We start from the raw sequence: 23,486 nt of genomic DNA on the forward strand, positions 1-23,486 counted from the left end.
CCCGCAGTAAATTCCGCAAAACATAGCAATTTTCTTTTTCTAAAAACAATTTTTCTAATTTCAAATAAATTATCGAAAAAAAAAGAAAAAATGCTTATTAGGGAGCGTCCATAAATGATGTAGCTTTTTAAAGCGATTTTTAATACGCTCTCCCCCCTCGTAGTATTTCGTCACTAATTTGGATACCCCCTATACATATATGACGTAGCTTGTTTAACAACCCCCACGAATATTATGAAAAAACAAAAACAGCAAGAAAACATTGATTGATTGATTGATTTGTCTTTATTAAAGAGACTTTCAGCCCTTGGCTGGTTCGTAAGAAAACATTGCCGACTGTGGAGCGGACCTGGTGTGATGGTTAAAGCACGTGACTATCACGCCGAGGACCTGGGATCGAATCCCACTCCCGACAAACTCGCAAAATGTGAGTTCTTCCTTCGGAAGGGAAGTAAAGTGTGGGTCCCGAGATGAACTAGCCCAGGGCTAAAAATCTCGTTAATACAGATAAAAAAAAATATTTCAGCCTTATGTTTTTTCAGCCTTTTGATATTTTCAGCCTTTCGTTATTCAGCCTTTTGTCATTCAGCCTTTTGTTATTTCAGCCTTTTGTGTATCAGCCTTTTGTACGTAACCCATGTTTTAGACACCCTCAGGTATAGGGCACTGCATTGTTTTGATTTTGTATGGGATTTTGACGTTTCTTGGCCTTGTTGTTTACAAAATTTCTGTAAGAGTGAAAGAGAAAGAGAGAGTTTCATGCAGTGCCCTATATATGATTTGGACAGGGCAATTATCTCAATGTTTAGCCATGAATAGTGTTAAGTCATAGAAGTAGCATAAATTAACAAATATTTTCTTGCAAGTAATCAAATATATCCGCTTAACAGGCATCTATTTGATAACTAGGGTTTTTATCAAATTTTCGTCTTCCCAAGCACCGACCAATAATGATCGAGTTTATTCTTGCACCTCTCCTAATGCCTCATTGCCAATTTGGTATTATTTACTAATTTATAAGTTAGCTTTCATATCACGTTGTGAAAGAACTATAATTTCCTTAAAATAATAAGGTTGAACAACTGTACCTCGAATTATATTTCCATCTTGCCCATGTCTATTTAGGGCGAAACCTGAATTGAATTCCGGGCACACTTTCTACGTGACACTATGGTACATAGGATGGTCAAAAATTATGATTTGACTTTAAGTGTTTATTCGAAAAGTCGATCGAGTTCTTCGCAACGCAAATCAAATCATGTTTACAAAGTATGATTGAACGGAAAGCTTTTTAAATAAGGTGGTTGTAGCTTGAGAATATCGACCAAAACATTCCAATTAATATTTTTGCCCACCAGATCATTACACAGTGCAAGGCGGAAACCATTCTCTGTGGTTGTAAAATACGATGTTTCGTATACGCAGAAAATCAACGCACACTTTTGCTTGCATCCTCCCTAGACGATGAAAGCTTGTTGTTTACATTTTACCGACGGGAAAAAATGATTTATTTAATTAATTGAACAGCTTTTGCTGCTTCCTGTAGCAGTGAAATCTATCTTTGAAGGACTACACTGCTTTTGTGGGGTGTGAGTTGAAGGTTGGTTCAGCAAGTGCATCTGCTGAAGTGAAAATTGAACGGTGATGACGATCAACTCGACTAGCTACTGCTTTGGTGTGGTTATCGTCGTCGCATGCAAAACGAGAAAAATTGGGAAGTCACAAGTGTGTGTGTGTGTGTGTGTGATCCAACTAACCTAAAGTGACCAGATATATTTTGCTCTGATGCGGGATACAGTTTTACTAAACCAGGATGTCGATTACCTGGAAAGCCAGGGACTGCTAGGGAATTTATTTCTGGGCTTGGAAAATCAGGGAATTTCACGGGGAATTTGGTTAACGATCAGGGAACTTTTTCACGACACTCAGGGAACAAAGTATTAGATCTCTACAAGGAAACTAGGGAATTTGGAAAACTAGCTTAAGATTTTTTTTCTAAATGTCTGATTTTTTTCATGGAAAATTTCTGCCAAATATTGAAGGGATAGCTGGAGAAAATTCAGGAATAAGTTTTTGACAAAACTATGGGAATTTTTCAGTTGCATTCAAATGTAAAGTACTGGTGGATTACTGGAGAACATTTTCCAAAACATTTCTTGGAAAGTATTCTGAAACAATTCTCCAATATTTCATCACAAATATGAAGTGTATCTTTATCAAACTTTATAAGAATATACCTACGTTTCTAAAAAAGATATTTGTTTCCTGGAATTCTTTCCATTTGTAGCTAAAAAATCTACCGCCGGTGGAGTTTGCAGAGTGATCCATATGCCATATACTTCTATGGAAATCCTTCGATTATTTCCGAAACCCCCCGGGAAAATCTGACAAGGGGAATCCTGTATGTAACCTTCCACGAATCAAGTAGCCATTTAGGCATGTTTATCTGACGGGTTCTAACAGATATTTCTATAAGAAAGCCCTGTGGATTGTTACTGGAAATTCATTTTTGGAATTTTTGAAAAAAAAAATATGAACAAAATTCTGGTAAGACACTTTTAAATTCACTTGCAGAGATTCAAAAATGTTCAGTCAGCTCTCAATTAGTCCACTTCAGTGTGAAGTGCTTATGAAAACCAAATTTTACCTTCATCCTCCTCCCAACAACTCTGCCTTTACTTTATACAATGTCAGATTAAAATCCTCAAAATTCTAAAACAATTGTAAGCCTGGTTAAATTTTGTTTTTGCTTAGCATATATATTTACATTTGTCTAAAGGTTGGTTTTCAGAAGAACTGAAACAATTCAACATGTTGGTCAAGAAAACGACATTTTAATTGTTGAAATCCGGGACATTTCCGGGACACTTTGCAGTGCGGGACGACTAGCTTGAATCCGGGACTGTCCCGCACAATCCGGGACGTCTGGTCACTTTAAACTAACCCCCACTGTCCGGCAGTGGTATTATGGAAGAAAGTTTTCTGCAATATCATTTTGACACTATTGCAAAAAGCTTTAGTCCGGGAGTTAGAAGGTGATAGCTCTATTGCAGATTCAGAGACCCATTTCAGAATGGCTGGAGAGACACGTCCATTCAGAAGTCACTTTCACTTACAATAAGCCCCGCATGTGTACATTACCGTTGTCATTTGGACAATGATAATGCAAACACACTTCCTGATTCAAAGGAAATCTTTGAAACTGGCGCGTAGTTTAGTTCATTTTGTTATAGTAAAAGTAATCAGAACATTCTCACCGGAATCTATCCAATCCAAGGTAGCGCTGCTATCACCATGGGAACGTCTTCGTTGTGCAGTCAGGCTTCCTCCTCGTCTCGCCACCGTTGTGCTTGCAGTCAGTCATCATTTGAACACACGTCACTTTAGCTCCCACAAAAATATGAATGTTAAGCCACACGGGATGATTATGTTATCCCTCGCGAATCACTGATGGCATGGCGGTACTTTCATAGCCACATACGTAAAAAAAACACGACAGAATACTGCAGTCGTAGCGCCTTTACAACAACTTTACTATGGAAAACTACTGGAAGGCGTAGCGCCATTGACCGTTCTACGTGAAAACGCGAAATAGACGGCACATTCCCACACTCTCGAAACAAATTTCAGCACCGTTTCCAAATCCGAACTTCTTTAGCAGCGGCATTCAAACACACACAATTTTTAACCCCCCCCCCCCCCCCCGCTGTCGCACGATTCATTTGAAAATTATAAATTATTATATTTCTTCAAAATCAATCAATCCATTTCTCACTATTAAAATTCACAAATGACAAGCACTCTTTCACACGCGGAAGCTATCCGGATGGCGTAGCACCGGCCAGAATCACAAAAAAATTGGCGAACGCGAAAAATACGCGACGAGCAAAACAAAACACGTCTGATCGCGGCTACGCCTACTGCGCTCTTCCAGAAAAATTGGGAAGTCGCAAGTGGAGTGAAATTGAAACGTGAAATTTTGCGTAATTATTTGATTTCCAGTGCTTAGGAGGGTGGTTGTCGATAGTCTACATCTTTTTGCTTCCATCTAATGAGGCATCGGCAAATGTAAGAAAGAATATCTGTAATGATTAGATATTTTCCTTCTGAGGAAACGAATATTAGTGCATGCGACGAAGTATTTATTTACCCTATTACAGTTTCTGTTAACATCGAGGAAATATCGCCAGATCTACAGAATACGCCTCCATGTATGCAATCGCATAGTATCTACATGTAGTTCGTCAAATGACCAAACTATATTTACAGTAGAAAACTTGTGATGTATTATGGACACCACCTTTTTTAAGCGTTCTAGATGAATGTTAAGAGATTGACTGCCTAATGCTTCTCTATAGGGCATTGCATGAAATTCTCTCCTTCTCTTTCACTCCTACAGAAATTTTGTAAACAACAAGGCCACGAAACTTTAAATTCCCATACAAAATCAAAACAGTGCAGTGCCCTATTGAACATTTTCCATTGCAATAAGGTTTTTTTTCTAAATTTCTAACGATTTTCTGGGTGAAAACTGGGTAAAGGGAACCAAATTAGTTCCACATTGACAACAAAGCAAGTTTATAAAGTTCTAGTCATGGTTGATACTACATGATAAACATGAGTTTGAGATTCCAAAAAATATCAATCTACCTAAAAATGTGATGTCTCATCGACCCTTAAAAGTGGCATTTTATAACGCTCTAGAAACCTCATTTTTGACAGGAATTGTTGGCAACTACGAGGATGACACCATAACATTTTTGATACGATATTCGCAATATTTGATGAGCTATTTGGTCGGCGTTAAGTCAGACCGGACCATCTGTTTTTCAATGATTTCGAGAAAATGTCCTGCAAGCACTTGAAATTTCAAATCTCTGACATTATTTTCATAAATAGGGTAGCGAACCACTTGAGCAGCGACCGGTATTTTGGGCACTCTTCGCTATAACTCAGTCAATTCCAAACCAATTGAATTGAACTTTTGTACACGGCTAGATACTATACGTTTCTCATCGCGTTCCAAAAATTGTGTCAATTGGTTTAGAATTGACTGAGTTATAGCAGAAAAGGACCCCTACCATGATGGTTCCACTTCCCTACTATTATTCTTTTAATGATACATCTGCATCGAAATAACGTCGAAAAGTTCAGGTTTAACGAATTCCTCAGCTTATCTTTACCTGCCCGAAAAATCGCGCAGTCCATTCTGCCTGATCGCTGACCATTTCAGATAATGATGACTACCCACGACGGTATACATAGGACAATCCATGGTGACTTACCGCGATGGGGTCACAGCAGAAAGTGTAAACAAAGTGTAAATACAACTTAACAAAGTTTCGTCAAGTGTCGTCCGTGCTTGACAAATTCTTTTGTGTTCAACTGTCACCCCGATCAGTGGATGTCAAAAATGCATGGTAAACAAAAGGAATCAGCTGTCTCATGGATTGCCTTATTGCCTAGTTTTTGCAGTTTTAGTGTGCCTTGATGTTTTAGTTATTTCATAGGATACATATCGCCCATTTCGAAGTCCCTTTTCTTCCATGATTACCTCGCAGAGCCTCATGCCAGATTCATTTGTTGTGTCCACGCCTCCTACAATTCCTCTATCGCAGCAAATGACTTTGTCGAGCGTCGATGTTGGAAGCACTCGCCTACTTTGTACCCAGCTCGCCATAACAGCCAGCAGCAGCGTGCTACGCAGAACGCGCGATCCAATCAGAACGACGACGACGACGCGTCTCTTAATTTAGAGCGAAATTTATTATCGCAACAATTATTGTCAAATTGACAGTAATCAGAACGCGAACGGCGGCAGCGTGACACAGCTTGCTGCTGGCTACACGGTGATTGTCGAACGACAATGCTGAGACTCTGGGACACAATACCTACAACAGGAGCATCGCCGTCGTCAACGTTGAGTTTTTGGTATTCTGCTAATGGTGACTGATGGCTGCTCGGCTCGCAATGAACGGTAGATGCTTTGTAGGTGGAAGATTTTTCACTGTAATGATATATGTATTTATTTGCAAGTCCGATAAGAGCAATAGCTTTGCCGTCGATATGCCTCAGCGTTGAGTGAAGAATTTACGTCATTTGACAATTCTAGGACTTTTACTATTTGTTTTACATGTTCATCATCAATCTCAGTATCGCACCCACTTTACAGCAAAATTCATATAATGTTATATGCCTGTTCTCCCTAATAGATATTTCCTCTTTTTTTTCCTTTTTTACTGATTTTCAACTAAAACTACTGGCAACCCTGTCCATGACATTGGTCAATTAATCAATCGACTATTGTTTTCATCGCATAACGTTCGGTAGCTTCCAAACGTAATCATGTTGCAATTATCGAACGCCCACTGTCCCATGGATGGTATCCTCTTGGCCACTGAGAACCTCGCTCAAGCCTAAGTGAACGAAGAGCAGGCTAATTATAGACCGCCGAGATTGACCATCGTTTCACGAAATTGTCGTCCGTCGCCGTTCTTGAGGGGTTTGTTGGTCAGCAGAGTCAGTCCTGCTCGCCCGTAGTCGGTGGTGAGGTATGAGCGCTTGCACGCTGACGTCATCACTGTCTCCTTCTCTTTCTTTCCTTCGGCGTCGGTCCATAAAGCCGTCCTTGCCCTCAAAAAAAATTTGAGGGCAATGTTTACAAATCGTATGAGAATTCGATAAGGTTATGTTTTTGATGCAAGCCTCTATGGTAGGCACTTCCGCGTCATTCGTCGCTTCGCGGTTAAGTTTGACAGCTCTATTATTCGTCGTTTTTGGCTGTGGCCGAATCATCACCCCTCAGCGTCTGACCCTCAAGAAGACAGGTAGTAAACAGATCAAAACCATTCATAAATGTTTCCGAGTGATCGAGGAATTGATGAGAGTATGCATTGAGAATGGCGATACGTCTCCAAAGACGTAATCAGCATTCAGATATCGCGAGATTCGCATCTCACAAACCAAAAGAAACCTGATGCACACCAAACCACAGACAGACGTAACACCTTGAACGATTTTCATGGAAATCAATCGCCCAGTTCACACTACCATCACCTGGTGGAAAAGTTGCACGAATCACTGTGTTGTGCAATATCGTCAACAGAAGGCGCTAGTGTGAAACGTCAAACGCATAGAAAGCCGATATGCGCGCCTCTGGTTGTGAAAGCCACAACTATGAAAATTTAAAATGATCGTTAAAAGCGTGGTTGATAGAAATTTCGCAAGTATTACGTCTGTTTGTATGTGACCAAACCTTCAACTAATAATAATATAAACCATGCAGATATCCTTTTTATTGTTTTATTAGGTAGATCACAGATGAACAGACATAACACTCTGATAATTCCCATCATACATTGATATATCGACTTATTGATAAAAAAAGAAAATGATAGTTGGTTAACTGACCACTCGTGGCGCTCGCATCGTTTTTGTTCCAGTTTGACGTTTGCCTACTACCACCACCTAGTTCATGGTTGGCCCAACTCAATCGTTTTAGAATTGGGCGAATATGTTTCCGTGACTATGATTTGGATCGAAAAATGTTCCAGATGTTACGTCTGTGGTTAGATTATATTTTGTTGAACGAAAACCTTAACTTTTCTTATTCAAGTTAGAGAAGACGTTTGATAACTGCTTACGTTTCACTTATCGAATGAAATTCGATAACTATAACAACTGACAAACGCCAAAGAACTGTCAGTTGCTGCAAAATGCAGCCAATTGACCAATCCAAATTCCTGTGTGGTAGTGGGTTGTGTTCAGATTTCCCGTGTTAATCTATCTGTAAGAACTTTGTAAACATCTTTTGTTCTCACGTATATGGATAGGCTTGCAGTAGGTTTCGTGAGACTTTTTTTGAACAGCTCAATGTGCATTCTGCAAACATCGCACTGCAACAGAAGTGCATGCGAAAAACATCGCATCTCTGATGGCATTTCACATGACAGATAGCAGTGTGATAACTGCAAAATTGTTGCAGTTAGCGGACTTGCAGTTAAAGCGTTTGCTCCGAGTGAACGTCTACTGTATATATACAACGAAATTCCGATAGTATAACTGTATATAACTGCAACAGACCATATACGGTCAGATGGTCAAATTTCCTAAATAAACCGCCATCTTCATAATGACCAACAGATGCCCAAACTGACGGCATACATATAGACGCTAATCAACCTTTTACTTATGGCGTAAATAACTACAGTTCAAAAGCGAGAACGTCGTCCCTTCGTATAGGACACTGCTTTTCGTTTTGTTGGGTTTGACCAACAAAAACAAAGGCGGATGCTGTAGATCCACACGAGCAAACATAAACAATGACATTCGACGAGCATGCAAATAAGGGTGGACAATGCGTAAAAGTTTAACTATGTACACTTTTATAGAGAATCAACCATATATACCCCGGTTGAGTGAAACATCAATCCACAGCAAACTTTTTCAGGAAAATGATAATGGGAGAACAGAAGAAATCTTTGAAGATGTTTTTGGGGAGATCCTGAGGTTATGTACTGTTAGGGTTTGGCCTCACAGCCTTAAGGGGAATGGAAAACATTAGTTTTTGATTATTCCCGACGTTTCGATCCATTTGGGACCTTTTTCAAGGGTTAAATTTTTAAGGTTTTGTGGTCAAAAACAGTTTTGCTAAACTTAAAGAGTTATACGTTCGTCTTGGTTTGGTTTTACCCCGATCGAGTATGGACCATCGTTATATGGTCAAACTGTTTCTTCTCTAGCGGTCTGGAATTCGGGTTCTATCTTCACGATCTTCCACCATTACTCAGGGTGGAGGGATCTTTGAAGACGTTTCTGAACGAATTTATGGTAAACGTATCCTAGAAACGTTCCAGAAGAAATCCTTCTGGACATATTGTTCTTGGTCTATATGACCCAGACAAGCTCGCTGAACGTATAGAACGCTGTCGTGGTGCGCCTAGCCTAACATCTTTGGAGGTTACCTACAAATTTTCAGGATATTCCAGAAGAAATTTCTGGAAACATTTATGAAAGAATTCTTAAAAATACTTTTTTGACATTTCGTTGTGAAAACGTCAACTTTTCACAGAGCAAACGGCCTACTTTTTTCATTGAAACATAAGTGCCGAAAAGTGCCACTTTTCGACACTTGTGCTGAAAAGTGGCACCAACATCCATTTTATTTATTTATTTTCGTGTGTGTAATAGTAGGATGAACTGAATGTTAATTGAGGTTGATTGACCATGCTACTCAGTCATACTTCGTTCTGCAGAAGTATATAACCTTAAAAAAACCTATTCAAACCTTATTTTTCGAAACGACAAAAAATTGTGTATGCAACGATTTTTTCAGCACTCATCGTATTTATGTACGAATCGTGCTAATATGTTATCTTTTTGCAGCTCGTTGCATCAATAACTATTATGCAATTCAGTATCATTATTTCAACTTTGTTATTTGTTTCAGTATCATTTCGTACGTTTTCGTACTAGTTCATTGCGCAACTGATATGAGTTGCATAATGAAAAATAGTTGCATAATGTTCAGACGCATAAATAACTGTTGAGGAAATTACTGGAGACATTTTTGAAGGAATCACTGAAATCAATCCGCAAGATTTACAGATGACTTTCCTTATGGATTGCTTGGAAACATTCCAGAAGGTATTCTCGTACGAATCGCTGATTGCATTATTTGCATTTCTCTGAAGGTATTCCCGAAAGACCCCTTGGTGAAATGCCCGAATGAATTTCTGCAGATATTCTTAAAGAAATTTCTATGGACTTCTCCGAATGATTCCCTGTAGATTCCCAAGAGACTCAATGATATAACTATCAGAAGACCTAGTGACATTACTAAGGGAATCTCAGATTAAAAAAAAACGTAACTACTTAAGAAATCTGTTCATTATCCAGAAAGTCCACTGGAGCCAAAGGAAAAACAATCTCTTTTTGAGAGTGCTGTTGAGTTGCATGAAGTGTCTGACGTACGGTGCACAGCTTTTAAAGAAGATGAAGAAGGAACAGAAACTCTTGAATGAGTCCCTGAAATTATTTTTCCAGGAATTGCTGAAGACATTTCTAAAGGAATTCTTTAAGATATTCCTGAAGGGATTCTTGGCAGAATGCTTGGAGCCATTCCTAAAGGAATTTCTGAAAACATTATTCAACGAATTCCTTAAACACCCTTAAAGAATTTCTGCAGACAATCCTGAAGGAGTTCCTACCCGACTAGAAAATTGTAACAAAAACATTACACAATTTTAACAAACCATGATATTTACAACTCATTGTGTTCTAATAATGTTCGACATTCTTGGTGTTTTCTAAATACTATATCTCAATTATATCACATTATGTTAGAAATGTTGTTTACTAACTCATTGTATTATAATTTTGTTCAAAGCCTTCGACAAATGTTACAAAAATATATCAAATTTAGATAGAAACTAGTAATCCTGAGGCTTAAATTCATACCACATTATGTTATAATTTTGATCTGATTATATCAGAATAGGTTATTATATTGATAAGACCGGTGTACTTTTTGTTACTATTTTTTACATCACCCTACATCTAGTTTATAACATATTAAGTTATAGAAATATGTCATAACATCATAACACAATATGATATAAACTAGATATAATTTTCTAGTCGAGTGTGGATGCTAATATTGAGTTTTGGATAAGCGATGATGCATGAAAATGAAAATGAGTAAAGAATTAAACACTTAGAAAAATAAGAAATCAAATTAATAAAGTTACTTAAAAACCCTTCTGCACGTCAGTATGCAAATTCAAAGAAGAAAAACAAAGAAAATTCGTAAGAACAGTATCATCCATGGCAAGGACGGACAAGCGGATGGATATACAGATGGACGACAGCGGCTCGCTAATCGAAATCGAAGGATTGGGGGGAGAGGGAGTGGAACCGCCGCACCGCAGGGGGACCGTAAAATCTGAAACCTCAAAACAAAATCGACGCGGATGAATGGTCGGACAGCATCCGAGTCGAGAACCCAGAGGAAAAGAATGGCGGACGATGGCGATGAAAAATAAAATCTTGGTCATTAGAGCGTGAACACGTTCCAATGTGATAATAAAAGAAGATTTTTTTGTCGACCGCTTTCGAATGGTAGGGAATTTGGACGCTGAGAAGTGTTGCTGATGCAGCACAGTATCGTACGCAACAGTTGGAGCGTTGACAGAGGGCGAGAGGCGCCTGCCCTACCGATTATTTCCGGGGAAGTGTATTTTCGTGCCAGAATGAGAAGCGGTGTTGGACCGTTTTCCGAATGCGAAGGAATGCCGCCAGTGGATGACAATTTATTTGGATTGATGACTTGGTTTTGGTTTTTGTTCCATTTTTGTAGTGAAGTGCGACACTCACTGGTAAGGTGACACCATGTTGGTACAGTACAGTAGAGTTTAAAATTTTGACCGGGTAAGCCCTATACGCATAACTCTGAATATCCACCTCGATCGTGAATTCGAAATTTTGCATTAACGACATTTTTATCCCTAGGTTAATTTATTTTGGGACCCACGCTTTACTTCTAGGGTGCGGGTACCGGTTTTGGCCAGTATAAGAGAAATCATTTTTATAAAAAAAAAACAATAATCCTATGGAAACAATCAATGCGCTTACGATTCGCCACATACACTCCCGTTCAAAAGTTTGGGATCACCCCCTCAAAAACATGTAATTTTTCTAGGCCCGTATCTCCGCCAATTTGCGTCCGATTTTAAAACCCTAGGTTTCATTCAAAAGATAATAAGTCAAAGAAACTTTGAACATGGTTTAAAACAAACTTTTTCAAAAAAAATTGTATGTAAACTTAACCCAAGGTTGCCAAATTTTCTAAAAAATGAATATAAACTTACGGCACTGTCGCTGGAAGTTGGGTCGACCAAATTTTAAGATGAGAGCGGTAATATGACCCATTTTCTATTAGCTTTCAACTGCTTTTCACAGAACTTAGCTAAAAAATCTAGAAAAAAAGTTATTAAGTAAATTAATCCTTGATGTCATCGACCAAAAGTTTGGGATCACCCCTCAATATGATGTTTCGGCCAAAAATTTGGGGTCACTTTCGTAAAACATGGAAAAGTGATTTGGTGATATCTTCGTCATCTATAGTTCAACTTTAATTATTTTTGGCTCATTTCAAAGATAATTAACTAAATTTACGTTTGATGTCTTCAACTTAACGTACTTAACGATTTTTGTATATAAAAATGTTATGTAAAGTTAGGGTCTCCAGTTTGCCTAGTGGTTAAGGCTATGGATCGCCAATCCGGAGACGGCGGGTTCGATTCCCGTTTCGGTCGGGAAAATTTCTCGACTCCCTGGGCATAGTGTATCATAGTGTACTTGCCTCACAATATACAAATTCATGCAATGGCAGGCAAAGAAAGCCCTTCAATTAATAACTGTGGAAGTGCTCAAAGAACATTAAGTTGAAGCGAGGCAGGCCAAGTCCTAGTGCGGACTTAGAGCCATAAAGAAGAAGAAGAAGCTTAATCATTTTTTATTCGAAGGACATCGTCAACTACGGACTGCACCATCTTCAAAGATAAGTCAAGTTCAGTCAAATGCCATTGGTGCGGACGGTATTCCGATCTCCTTCGTATAACTTTTATGTTCATTAATTTATCCTACTTACGACTATTTAACCTAAATAACTCCATCATAGACTTCATCATGGGACATTCCCGGCGATTTGGAAGAAAGGTTTTGTTACTCCGATTCCATAGATTTCGAATCCAGCACAATCCAAGGATTTTCGACCGATTACAGTGCTTCCTGTTATCTCCAAAGTGCTGGAGAAGTGTCTGCTATATTAAATTGTCGAACACGTGGACAGCAACGGTTCGCAACTGTTAGCGAAATATCTGGCAGGATACAGGAAGCAATTCAGCACAACCACGACGTTGGCTAAAATCACGCACGATGACTACAACAACGTCGATGGGGTTATGGTACTTCTCCGTCGCTTTCAACTGCGTCAACCACAGGAAGTTGCTATCAAAGCTACGTGAAGAATTCCACTTCTTGGTATGTTTCCTGATCCCAAGTAGAGCGCTCGAGTAAAATTCCTCCTTTTTCCGTAAGTAATTTTGACGTTTGTTTAACTGACAGCATTTTAACGAAACGGTACTGTAAAAAGGATGCAAAGAATATTCAAATTGACAATTTCTACAGGAGTTACTTGCAGGATTCATCCTTATTGAATTCCCTAAATAGTTTCTTCTAGGAATGCCTCAGTTTTTTTTTATTGTTATGCTTCTGAAAATTTTCCAGTAGTTCCTTCAAGAGCTTCTTAAGTCGTTTCTGTAGGGATTTCTATAACAATTCCTTTTGAGATTCTTGTAGAAACACTTTCTGGGTTTCCTCCCAGAGTTCTCCCAGAATTCCTTCTGTGATACTTCAGAGAATTGATTCTAAAATTGTCTCAAGCAGTTCATAACTATTTTCCGGAAATTCCTCCATAATAACCCTGATTTTTTTTTAGAATCTACACATTCTTCTTGCAGAAAAACCTCAGCTCAGGAATTCCTTCAGGAGTGCCACGAGAATTCCTCCGAGAGTTCCTACGAAATTCCTACAGGAGCCCCCCGGAATACCTCCACGGCTTCCCCAGGACTACTTCCTAGAATTGAACGGGATATTTCGAGAAATTCCCCAAGAATTCCTCCAGCATTTTTAGCCAAACTCCTCCAGGATTTCTCAGTGAATTCCTCTAAGGTGATTCCTTCATAAATGATCCTAAACAGTAATAATGCCCGGAAACTCATCTATCAGTTCCCTCAGTTTCACAAAATATCTTCCATAGTTCTCCGGGAATTCCTCCAGGAGTTTCCCGAGAACTCCTCCAGGAATGTACTGAGAAAATCCTTCAAAAGTTCCACGGCAATTTCTCCAGGAGCTCCCCGGTAGTTTCTTCAAGATTTCTCCGGGAATACCTACAGGAGTTCCCTGGGATTTTTTTCAGGTGTTTCCCAGGAATTCCTCCAGGAGTTCTTCGGGTTTTTCTCCAGGAGCTCTCCGAGATTTACTTCATGAGTTCCGCAGGAATTCCTACATATATCCTGGAGTTCCCCGAGAATTTTCGAGAAAGTTCCTTGGAAATCCCTTTTGAAAATCCCCAGGAATTCCTCTTGGAACTCCTAGAAAATTCTTCTAGGTATATTCCACGAATTCCTCCAGAACTCTTCCAGAAAATCCTAAAGGAGCTCCCTAGGAATTCCTGTAGTAGTTCCCCGGACATTTCTTCAAAAAATCTCCTAAGATACCACCAAGAGTTCCCCGGAAATTCCTCCAGGAGTTCCCAGGATATTCCCCCAGGAGTTCCCCAGGTTTTTCTCCAGGAGTTCTCCGAGATTTACTTCATGAGTTCCCCAGGAATTCCTCCATAAATTCTCCGAGAATATATCCTGGAGTTCCCCGGGAATTTCCGAGAAAGTTTCCCGGAAATTCCTAATGAAATACCCCAGGAATTCCTCTTGGAGTTCCTAGGAAATTCTTCCAGATGTATTCCACGAATTCCTCCAGGATTCCTCCAGAAATTACTCAAAGAGATCCCCGGAAATTCCTGTAGTAGATCCCTGGAAAATTATGGAGGAGAACAGCTTTCCCGGGAAGCTGACTAGACTGATAAGAGCAACGATGGACGGTGTGCAGAACAGCGTAAGGATTTCGGGTGAACTATCCAGTTCATTCGAATCTCGACGGGGACTACGACAAGGTGATGGACGTTCCTGCCTACTATTCAACATCGCCCTGGAAGGTGTTATGCGACGAGCCGGGCTCAACAGCCGGGGTACGATCTTCACGAAATCCAGCCAATTTGTCTGTTTTGCGGATGACATGGATATTATTGCCAGAACATTTGGACCGGTGGCAGAACTGTACACCCGCCTGAAACGCGAAGCAGCAATGGTCGGACTGGTGGTGAATGCCTAAAAAAAACAAAGTACATGCTGGTAGGCGGAACCGAACACGACCGGATCCGTCTGGGTAGTAATATTACGATAGATACTTTCGAGGTGGTGGAGGAATTCGTCTACCTCGGATCCTTACTGACGGCTGACAACAACGTGAGCCGTGAAATTCGGAGGCGCATCATCAGCGGAAGTCGGGCCTACTACGGGCTCCAGAAGAAACTGCGGTCGAAAAAGATTCACCCACGCACCAAATGCACTATGTACAAAACGCTAGTAAGACCGGTGGTCCTCTACGGGCACGAGACATGGACCATGCTCGAGGAGGACCTGCAAGCACTCGGAGTTTTCGAGCGACGCGTGCTAAGGACGATCTTCGGCGGTGTGTAGGAGAACGGTGTGTGGCGGAGAAGGATGAACCACGAGCTCGCTGCACTTTACGGCGAACCCAGCATCCAGAAGGTGGCCAAAGCCGGAAGGATACGGTGGGCAGGGCATGTTGTAAGAATGCCGGACAACAAGCCTGCAAAGCTGGTGTTTACAACTGATCCGGTTGGCACAAGAAGGCGTGGAGCGCAGAGAGCACGATGGACGGACCAGGTGGAGCGTGACTTGGCAAGCATTGTGCGCGACCGAGGATGGAGAGCGGCAGCCACAAACCGAGTATTGTGGCGTACTATTGTTGATTATGTCTTGTCCTAATGATGTTGAATAAATAAATGTATGTATGTATGTACCTTCACGGATCCCAGTAGATTATACAATGCTATTATCATTTATGGCGAAAAAACATACAATTAGTCTTGCAGATTTGAAGGACTTCACTATAGAACATTCAATTTAAATTTTCAGAGTACCTAGAAAACCCCAGACTACAAAACACCCTTTGATATTTTTGACGAAGGTTAAATGAGTACACGGGACGATAACACGCATCTAAATTGAGCTTTTAGAACAAGTGGTATGTCTATTATTTCGTTTCTCAAAACTTCATAATGTTCAGGATGTGCTAGGTAGTCAATTAAGTATCAGATACAAATATTTTCATTTTTCCTAATTTGGGACTCCATTTGCAACAACTTTGCCGAAGACAATGTACTATTTAATTAAATGTGTGAATTCTAGTTTAAACTGAACTGTTCTATTGTTTGATAATACAAATATTTTCATTTGCCGAAATTTTTGACAGTTTGTTAGAACAAACAGAGATATGGTAGTTTCAACATAAAATAACAGATTGTTTTGAACGACTGCGTTTTTGCCACTAACAAAGCCGGGAAGTGATTGTGTTGGTGACGGCAACTCCTGCGGTAGCTCGGAAATCTATTTTTAGACACTCGACAAGCGGATGGAAGCGAGAACGAATAAAAAAAGGCAAAAAACTAAGACCGGCCAACTTTTTTTTTGATGCTGTCTTGAGTACCTGCGTTATTGAGTTATCCATCACGGCCAAAACTGCACTTGGAAGTTGGAGTGATGGATTTGCTACACTTTCTTCGTTGTGGCGATGTTGGGGTAAGAATTTTGAAGATGTGTGAGTGCTTCCGGGTCATGTTTATGGTCCCCATTTTGTTGAAACAAATGCAAATTTTTACGCTATATGAAATGATGGGAATTGGTTGTTATGATCGATAAACTCTAAGTAAGAACAAAAAAATATAACTTTGGAATAAATAAATGCTCAGTTTAAAAATCAACCATGCGTTTTATTGTTTTAAACAAGCCTCATTTTTCTGCGTGTGTATGACCCATCCAGCTCCAAAGGATTAAAAATTTCTTAAACATTTCCTGCAAGCATTTCCACAAAGATTCCTTCGGAAATTCCTCAAAAATTTCTTTCAAAGATCCATTCAGGTGTGGCTCGAAACATGACGTCAGAAATTCATCAAAGATATTTTCCCATGAGATACTCCTGCTAGATTACTCCATGGAGAAATCTCTAATAGAATGCTTGGAGAATCTCGAGCATGAAACGAGCTCACCAATATTGTGTACTACATTTATTCTACTAACTTTACAAAAACATCTTTAACCATTCTTGCAGCAACCAGTCGATATGTGTTTCCATCTAGATTATGCATATGGATTGAATATCCATTATCGCAAACATCATCAACCACTGACGATGGGCCGCCACCGAAATTATCTGTTCCATATTTTCCACAAATCCATTCGCCTCCTATAATCAGGGAATCGCATTTCCACCCTTTCTCTTTCGCCAGCTCTCCCACTCCCACCACATATGTACATTGTTGAATGTTGATCCTTGTGGGTAAGGGCTTGTGTACCTGTGTCGCTCCGTCGAACCAAATGCAGACTCGCGAACGATAGAGCGTTTATAAATAATTGAATAAAGGATTTTCGATTCGAACCTCTACGATCGATGAAGGATTACTACCTTTGTGCTGGGAGGGGAGAACGAGATGCTGTGAGTCTCCATAGGGATTCGCAATGGTGGGAAAGTTTAAGCACGGTGGTGGTGGCGATGTGGACGCCAGGTTGGAAAATGTGAATTACCATCAATGCGCGTTCGAAGACAGTGCCAGTAAGAAGATCATCATCTAGGTAGAGTGTACCTACATTGAAGGATAAACGAAAGGGGAGAGAAAGTATGAAAAATGAATTCCATATTTAATATTGATGTAGCGGGAAAGGGATTGAAAGGACTGTTGGTGGTGTCGTGTCGATGATGAGCGTTTGATTGAATATGGTTATCGAACGTGCTGAATTATGCAAGTTTTTCATTTGATTTCCGATCGTGAATGTGGAGACTATCAGGACTGTAATGGGATTGTATTGTACCAGATGAGTAATATAATTGGGCACCTCTACTTCTTAAACTCATCTTACCATCTGAAGATTCTCTTTTATAGTAACTAGATTCTCATCTCTCTACAAGAAAGATACAGGATCCAGTAAAAACCCATCACCACGCTTATTTGCCATCGGAAAATTATGGAATCTCACCAATCGCAAAACAGCACGATACATCTCTCAGCGTGTTCAATTTTGAAATATTTGCTGAAAGACTACCTCCTGCCAATCCCGCCACCAACCCCATCCCCAGCACCAATTACAATCCATTCCTCTTCATCGTTCATCCATCATACACCGCTCGCAAACCGCAAATAAGCAGCACTGAAGCAGCTGACGATGGGAAAGCTGCCAGAAACGTCAAAAAGCGAAACACCGTCGTCATCATATCATCGGTGCCTAAACATTGCTGCAACAACCCTCCTAGCTAGAGGTAGGTACCTACATGTACGGACGGCACGGCACTCGGAAAGAATACCGATACATCAGCATATCGGAAAAAGGCAAAATAGCATCATCGTCGATACACGGCTCCGACCGGATTCCCACCCAACTTTGAGCATCGCAGGGCAACAAAGCTCCGGCATATCGAATCACATTTGTCTAGTGATGAACAGGGGGAAGAGTTACCTTCTCCTCCCCCTCCAACGCCGAGTTTCTGCGAATTGGAAATGCGAAGCGAAGCTTTCTCGAATAGATAAATGATGTGGGATAGAACAACGTTTTCAATAGGAGGCAATCAGTGAAGTACTAGATTGAAAGTAGTGAGCTAGATTTTTGTATGGTGAGATGATCAATTCTCCATTTCTGCAATGAAATGGTGCAAACAGCGTGGGTTATATGATTTCTTGCCTTATTTGATGCTGTTTGAGCAAAAGTTTGGGTTACTGTGTTGTTAAAGTTGCAAGAAATAAATAATACAACAACACAGTTATCCAAATTTTTGCTCAACTAGCATCAAATTAGGCAAGAAATCATATAACCCACTCTGTTTGCACCATTTCATTGCAGAAATGGAGGATTGATCATCTCACCATACAAAAATTCAGCTCACTACTTTCAATCTAGTACTTCACTGATTGCCTCCTATTTCTGCACCCAACACGTGAGGGCGTAACAAAGTTAACATTTTTTTTCAGTTTTATCGAACGTTTAAATGAGAAATTAAAAAATCATAGTTTCTCGTGTTTTTTACTCCGAGAAGCAGGGATCGAATATTTCTCCCAACAAAGCATTCAAAATGTGAGCTCTTTCTTCGGTTGGGAGTTCGAGCCATTAGTCCCAAAATATGCTGTAGTGTAGGTTAATAAAAACAATCACATTCACTAACGAGACTTGTACCCAGATGATTTTATTTCAATGTACATGCACCAACCCAAGGACTAAAGTTGATGCAAACCAGTGCTGCAATTTATTGACAGGCCTTTATGATAGCGATATTTTGCTTTTTTCATTTTCTCCGTTTTGGTTTTCCTGTCAAAGTTGCTTTCCGATCAGCAACACGGGAGCGAAATGAAATAGGTACTCACACTCGCACGCAGCGTGCTGAAAGCGAGAGCTGACAGGACTAAATTTCCATTCAATTTTATGTAGTTGAGTGTTTTCACCCGTGCTAACGTATAGGGCACTCACTCTCACAAGCCGCCACTTGAGACGAATGGCCTTTCAGCATGAGTAGTGTGTGGATGATTGGGAATTGATCTTGTTGGGTCGCTCACGAATGGAGCTCTCGGACTCTGTCAGTTCTCACATCGAGGAACTGAAAACGACCGCCGCAGTTATTCATTTTCGGCTGAAAAACAGGCACTGAGACTGATATTTTGCAGGACTGATGCTGACATTTTAAAATCAGTTCAAGTGCTACATAGAAAACAAAAGACTTAAAATCAGAAATTACCAAAGTAGCAGGAACCAAGAAAAATAGAAATAAATGGCAAAATATATAAATTTTCTTCAAAAATCCGAATTTTTGATGAAGTTTATTCAACAGTTTCTTTGGGAATTTCTTGCGTAGTTCCTTAAGTATATAGTAGTCCCTTCGGTAAGGTATATGGTTTTTTTTTCTGTAATATGTTAGAGAATTGAAAATTCCTGTGATGATTTTCTTTAAGAATTCTTTTGGTAGTTGCTGTGGAAAATTCTTCGGCAATAATTTGAAAATTGATCGTTATTTTCTATTTCAGAAATATGTTTAGAAATTATTTTCCGTGAATACATTTGGAACTCCTTTAATTTTTTTGGGATAGTTTTGGTAACTTTGACATTTTGACCAAGGTTCAGACATTGAATTCCTTCAAGCAAGCTTTGTTTAATCCTTTGGAGCCGGATTGTTGTTCCTCAGCTGTCGCAACCTCGCTGGCCTCGAATACGTTTCATATGCCTGGTTTCATTGCCGGGGTCATATTGACCCCTCCGGCTCCAAAGGGTTAATAGAGTTTTGGCAGTTCCATTGGGCTTCAACGATGTATTTTAAAATGTCTTTGGAAATTTCAACAGAAATTAATCAGAAATTCTTTCGGCATTTTTTTAACTTCTTCAAACATTCTTTCAGCTATTTACTGAGAAATCCTCCGGCAGTTTCTACATTCATCCGTACTGAACTTTCTTTGGAAAATGCATCGGCAGGTTTTTTTAGTGTTCTAAAAAACCTAACAATCATTTTTGACAATTCCTTCGGCCATTCATTTCACAATTTTTCAGGCAACTTCAGAAGTTCCTAACTGAAGTCGCTGAAGAAATTTATAAAAAAAATACGAAATGGAGTCCAAATTTCCAAATTTATACACAAATAATTTGAAAATGGATTTCCCGAAACCATTACTAATGAACTTGTCAAATAATTGATTTAAATATTGCTTCGTATTTTCGTCGAGAATTCCTTCAGCAAGGTTTTTTTTATGGTTTTTCGGTAGTTCCATTGGAACTTGTTCAGTAACTGTAGGGTGCATGTACCAGTTATCGCACTATCTAAGGAAAACTACTTCTACAAAAAAAAAAAGAAGAAGACCGATGAATGTCGTCGATATGTCAAATGATTGATTAGTTTTCATACTTTACAGGAAAAATATAGAATCGGATCCAAAATTAATTTTAGTATTTAATACAGCGTGTGCTAATGATAGGAACCCTGCATCAGTTATGGCCACACTTTCTTATTTCAGTTCCACTTCGCACTATTTCCATGCATTTTTATGGGATTACTCATAACTGGTACACTATGGCAAAATAGGGTGCAAGGAAGCCGACATTTTAAGGAAAATTATTTATTTCTATCATAATTTGACCAAATTGTGTAGTTTAAATGAGTGCAATCATCTTTTGTACACAATTTAAGATAGTAGTAGTTAATTTAGATATTGCTTAAATCATTTCTTCGAAAAATCAATCGGCAAAATTTAATTTAGAATGTTTTTGGTAGTTTCATTGGATTTTTTTTCAGATATTTCTATGGGCATTTCTTTAACCTTCCGTCCATCATGCGGTCGGTTACCACTGCTAACACCGCACTAGTGCTGTATACAAGAAGCGAGTATTTTCAGCGTGTTGTACAAAATCCAATAGCGCGACTACTGGAGGGTTAAGAAATTACGCCAGAAATAACTGTGAAACGTTTTCGGCATTTTGTTTGGAAATTGATTAGGTATTCCTTTGGTGTTTTGTATCATTATTTTTGAAAATTTAATAGGAAACATTTTATGGCAATTTTTGTGGATGTTCCTTCGGTAACTTATTTAGAAGTTTATTAGGAAACTCATTTATGATATAATTTGCAGCGTGCCTTCGGCATATTTTTGTGAATTGTTTCGGTCATTCCTATAAAAATTTTCTCTTTCAACTTTTTTGAAAATTCGAAAATTCCAAATTGAAATTACAGATGAAATATACAAAGAAATTTCAAAAGGGAATGCGATTATCACATGAAATGCCCAAATAATTCTAAAATGGTATTAACGAAACCATTTTCATAGAAATTATCGAAAACATCTTAACACTTGCCTGAACAATTCTCAAAGGATTCGCTAAAGGAACTCAATGGAAATTGTCCAAGAGTTTAATATTTTTTCATCTGTATTGAAGAGGCTTTCAGCTCTAGGCTGGTTCGTTTTAAAATTCCTGTAAAAATAATCAAAGAAATTTTAAAGCGAAAGCTGTTTCAATGGAATTGGTCGAATCAAATTCCATAAAAATGCCGAAAAACACTTCAAATAAGTTGCTGAAAAAAATCCCACAGAAATTTCCGAAAGAATTTTCAAATAAAGTTACGAAGAATCTGCCGTAAGAATATTTTAAATAACTGCTCGAAAAATTTCCAATTGAGCAATGTTCCAAAAACATTGCCAAAGAAATCAATCCTCAAAGAAGTTGCTGAAAAATTTTCAGACAAATAATCTGTAAGAATTATTTTATAATATTCATCAAAAAAATCTCCTAAAATATCCAAAGAAATTGTCAGCAGATTCACGGAAGAATCATTTATAGAACTGTAGCCGAAGCAACTACCGACGAAGTTCCAAAAAAAAGTGCCTGAGAATTTTTTAATTGAGTTGCTGATGAATTTCCTCAAGAAATTCTTGAAACAAATCCGAAGGAATGGCCTAAAAAAACTACCAACGGATGCCACTAAGAATGCAGTATGTACTAAAGAATCCACGAAGAAATCGTCTAAGGAATCTTTATAAGAATAAAAGGAGAAATGCGCAAAAGAACTACTAAATGTGTTGCCAAAAAAATCCTCAAAAAATTTGTCGGTGAAATTTCTCAAAGAATTTTTGGTGACTATCACCATAGTATAGGTATAATAATTCTGCAGAAATATAGAAATAGAAATGATTGAGAAAGTCCTAAAACTATTGGTAACAAAACTCCCGACATAATATCCAAAGGATTTGTCGATGAAATTGTAAAACTCTTGTTATGTTTTGAAGAACCGTGCAAATTTAATTCCGTAGAATACCCCAAAGAAGTTTTCCAAAGGAGTTGCTGATGAAATTTCAAAAAAAAAAATTCCGAAGAAATTCCCACAGTTATTGCCCCTTAAGTTTACACAGGCATCACAGGGGGATTTACCAAAGGAACTGCCGGGAGAATTCTCAAATAATAACGAATTGCAAAGGAATACCCGTACAAATTGGCGAGACAATTCCCAGGGAAATGCAGATAGTGTTTTCAAAGAAATTGCCAAAGGAATTCTTTAATAAATTTTCTCAAAAGTCGAAAAAAAAAATGCACAACGATATTTTGCTAGTAAAAAGTTAGTTTTTTTTTCTCTTTGTATTAACGAAATTTTTAGCCCTAGGCTAGTTCATCCCGGGATGCACGCTTTACTTCCCTTCCGAAGGAAGAACTCGCATTTTGTAAGTTTGTCGAAAGTGGGATTCGATCCCAGGTCCTCAGCGTGATAGTCAGGTGTTTTAACCATCACACCAAAAGTCAGTTACAGTTTCCAAAATAAATGATTTCCAATTTCCAGAAAATTAATCCCATAGAAATTCACAGACATAATTCACAAAAAAATCCCAGCGGGTGTTCTGAATGAACATTCAAATTCTTCAGAAAGAAATTTTCAAAGAATTGTGGATAGTATTTACAAAGGAAGGAATTGCCAAAGAGGCTCATAAAATAACCTGAAATTATTCAAGAAATTTGCCATCAAATTGCGCAGGAATTACTAAAAACATTTCCAAAGAAACGGACACAGAAATAGCTCTACTGAAGAATTCACGAAGGTCATTGTCAAATCCTCAT

This window comes from Aedes albopictus, chromosome 1 (assembly GCF_035046485.1).
Source record: "Aedes albopictus strain Foshan chromosome 1, AalbF5, whole genome shotgun sequence".
In the NCBI taxonomy this organism is placed as follows: Eukaryota; Metazoa; Arthropoda; class Insecta; order Diptera; family Culicidae; genus Aedes; species Aedes albopictus.